At 40.9% G+C, this 3,836-nt stretch overlaps 1 long non-coding RNA gene across 1 annotated transcript; it reads right to left on the bottom strand.

The window, feature by feature from the left end:
- Positions 1-1,440: 1,440 nt before the first annotated feature.
- Positions 1,441-3,824, bottom strand: LOC126496302 (uncharacterized). The gene is made up of 2 exons (XR_007590325.1): positions 2,346-3,824; positions 1,441-2,027 (listed from the first exon to the last, which is right to left on the bottom strand). It is a non-coding gene; the product is annotated as an uncharacterized lncRNA (long non-coding RNA).
- Positions 3,825-3,836: the final 12 nt, after the last annotated feature.

Below are 3,836 nucleotides of genomic sequence, written 5' to 3'. Positions count from 1 at the left end.
AACTAGAGGAAGGATACGCAGAAACATATAAATATTCACATTAAACACAAGGCAAGTCCAGGTTCAACGACACTGGTGTTTTTTTTTTTTTTTTTGTTGGCTTAGCACCTATTTGGAAGTAATCAGGTAATGTAATTTTGAAATTGAAATCTAAATCATGTTTTCGGATGTCATGTGCTACTGCAGACTGTTACATAGGGTGATCTCCTTTAAAGCTCTTGTCAAGTCATTGTTATAAAGTTAAAAGGCACTCAAAGAGATGGGATTTGCCTGCTTTACACTGCATGGAAAAACCACTAAAAGTAGCATCTCATTATCACTGCATCCCAGTCAGTTGTGGTCCTCTCCCCCTGGAGACAGGGTCTCAAAGTAGCCTCAAACCCATGTAGACCAGACTGGTCTTGATCTCCTCATCCTCCTGCCTCTGCCTCCTCAATGATAGGATTACAGGTGTCAGTCACCAGGCTTAGTCACAATTTCTATCAAGTGTTCTTCATGTCCTTGTGTCCAAGCTCATCAAAATTTTCTATTTTTATTTTACATCATGTTTAAAAATAATAGTGCGTTGTTTTGGATGGTTGAATTTAAAATCCAATGTGATTTTAGATGGTTACCATCCCTCACCCCAGAATTTTGGTTACCTTCTGGATCATGGGATGAGCCACACACCTTAAAAACTCAACCTGAACGCTTGGAAGTCAGCAATGTGGCAGCCAGGGCTCCACTCCCTTACTTCTAAATGAACTCTTCAGTTTTAGAGTAAATTGTACAATAGACTTAGAGTCACTCTCACTTGAGGCAAGATCTGCTATGTAGCTCAGGCTGGCATTGAACTTGAACTACTCCCCCTGCCTCAGCCTCCCAGGAGCAGGATCACAGGCATGGCCAGCACACCTGACTTCACTCATGTACAACATTCCCTGCCCACCATGCCCACTGCCACCTCCAGTTCTTCCAGTGAGGTAATAGCAGGGCTCTCTAAGCTAAACAATCTTTAGAGCAAAAATTTTCCTTTTAGAAACTTAATTAAAATATAAGTTAGATGTACTTATTAGAGACTTTGGTTTATAGAAATAGCATATAAAAGACAAGCTGACCCAGCAAAGAATGAAAACCCCATCACATGCAGAGAAGCTATAAAAATGCAGTATTTCAATTTAAGATGAAAGTAAATCCAAAATACCCGATCCTCTTGATTCAAGAACATGAAGATTTTTTTCTTTTTAAAAAGCTAGTCTTAAAAACAGGGAGGATAGCAAATAAATTCAGTTTAAATGGTTGTATTAGGAATTTCCAAGAAAGTCACACTTGAAAAATATAAAACCCCACCTAAGCTAGGGTGACCCACACATAATGCAAAATATAACACTCTGCTATAGAAAAACACAACTAAACATGTAAATGGCTTAATTTCATAAAGGTAATGATTCCTTTAGCCAATTGTTTACAAAGGTGGAACAATTCAAAATAATTTTATTTAGGTTTTACAAAGAGCAAGTATAGGAGCTGTTCAAAAATCATGTATTCAGTCAAAATGAAATGTGATGTGTACCGACTGCTGGAGTTGTCTTGCTGTGCGAAGAGACGCGAGTCTGTGAAGCAATTTGGATAGATAACCTTTTATAAAAATAGTAGTAGTCTTTAAGTGTAGAATACTGCCTAACTCTGGAAACGCAGGGAGTCAGCATTCTTTAGGTTCAAGGTATTAATTTTTAAATAGCAGCTGAGTGTGTCCTCATGGCAAAGCATAAAGACCTTTATTTTTCCTTGAAAAGGAATTTCAAAACTGTCCTTTCCCCTCAGTGTCCTAGAATCTAAGGGGCAGGGGAGGGGGCTGCCCTGTATTCCAGCGTTCTCTGAAGCGCTGCTGAAGGAGGCTGTCGGCCCGGGGATAAATAAGAGTTCTAGGTTAAGTCCTTGGCGCTCATCATTCCACAGCAAATCCACATGTTTCTTCGATGGCTGTTAGCAGCTTTTCATAGAGCTTTTCATAGCTTTCATAGGGCGGAATGTCTATTCGATTGAAGCTGTGAATAAGCAAATCAGACTTTATCATTTGTTCAAAACTAGTCAACAGACACTGCAAGTATGCCGTTACACAGCACAGTGGTCTTGGTCTTGATGTCACAAAGTTAGAAGCCAGCAATTCTCTAACGCAGACATCATCACTTTGGGTTTGCTTACTCATTTCTGAAAAACTTCAATTTTTAAGGCACAAAAAAAGAAGTGCTCATCATTTCTCTTAAGGGTCCACTTATGCGCGAGAAGAATAAATGAAAAATCAAATCTGTTTAGAACTATCACCTACCTGCACTGACAGAGGAAAAGCTACAAAAATAACTCACCAAGTGTGGGCTTTTGGCAAGTTGTTCGTGCAGGCATCAATCTGGTGTATGGTAAAGAGCCGTGGGCCTGCAGCACCTGCCAGTGAAAAAATGTGGGTCATATCACAGCAGGTACATACATCCATCTTCAACACCTCAAAATAAACTAGAACCACAGAATTGGGGAGCCCCTTGTATCCATGTACATTAACCTGGTTTTGAGATTGTAAGTGATGTGGGATAAGGCCAGGTGCTATAACATCAGCATTGCAGTCTAAGAGACCTTACCTGAGGTCCTTCTGTCAACTGTATGCCATACAACGTCCACATCCCAGAGAGCAGGGCAAGTGCAATGCAGAACACATTCTGGTTTGCTTTTTTACTGTTTTGAGACAGCATCTCTCTATGTAGCCTGGCTATCCTGGAACTTGCTCTGCAGACCAGGCTGTCCTGGAACTCAAGAGATCCACCTGCCTCTGCCTCCCAAGTGCTGGTATTAGAGGCACAGAATACCACCACCAGACTTACTTTTTTAAAAAAAAAATTTGAAATAGGGTCTTTCTGTGTCGTCCAAGATGGCCTTAAACTCAAGATCCTCCTGCCTCAGCTTCCAGAGGGTTGGGATTATAGGCATATGCTATTATGCCTAAAATACTCATATTTGAATCATATTTAAAAAGATGACAACCTAATGCAAATTTAGGCTTTATAACTCAAACTGAGTTGAGCAAAGAGTAGCAGTCTACAGGATGCACTTCAGTCAGTACACATTCCCCATTCAAACACCCAAGAGAACTACAATGCTAAGCTCCCCAAACAGGGAAGGGCAACACAACTTCAAGTAACTTTTGCCAGGCTTTCCGAGTGCTCTGTGGGCAATCACTGATGAGTTATGTACCGGTCTCACTTTGCGGTTCTCCCTCCTCACCAGCAGCTTTGAAAATGAAGAGCTTAAAGGTAAAGGAAGCAATGGCCACCAAATGAAGCACCACAATCATTAGCAATGTTACCAACTCAACTAAAACTCAAACAGCTCATTCAACAGAAAAAGATTCTGAAAATTGAAGGCAGTTGTAAATCGATGCTCTGAAGCCAGGCAGTAAATTCTGACCTAACAGATGGTGTTCACAATTTACGATGCCTCCCTCTATTAAAAGAAAAGTGGAGGAGGCATCCCAGGTGCATAAAGGTGACCAGAGAGCGGAAAGCAGAGCGTCAGCACACGTGTTTCTACATGTAACACCCATCACAACCACAGAAGCCTTCAAAAAAGCTTCTCTAGAAAGAGCTGAGACAGGAGGTACAAAAGAGCGAGAGTCAAAGGAAATATTTATAACCACTGCGCTTATTTTTTTAAATATTTATTTATTTATTATGTATACAATATTCTGTCTGCGTGTATGCCTGCAGGCCAGAGGAGGGCACCAGACCTCATTACAGATGGTTGTGAGCCACCATGTGGTTGCTGGAAATTGAACTCAGGACCTTTGGAAGAGCAGGCAATGCTCTTAA

This window comes from Alexandromys fortis, unplaced genomic scaffold, assembly GCF_014885135.2.
Source record: "Alexandromys fortis isolate MF-2015 unplaced genomic scaffold, M_Fortis_MF-2015_v1.1 scaffold_2528, whole genome shotgun sequence".
NCBI classification, from domain to species: Eukaryota; Metazoa; Chordata; class Mammalia; order Rodentia; family Cricetidae; genus Alexandromys; species Alexandromys fortis.
Note: the sequence above shows the minus strand (reverse complement) of the source record. Positions and strands in the feature narration are given on the sequence as shown.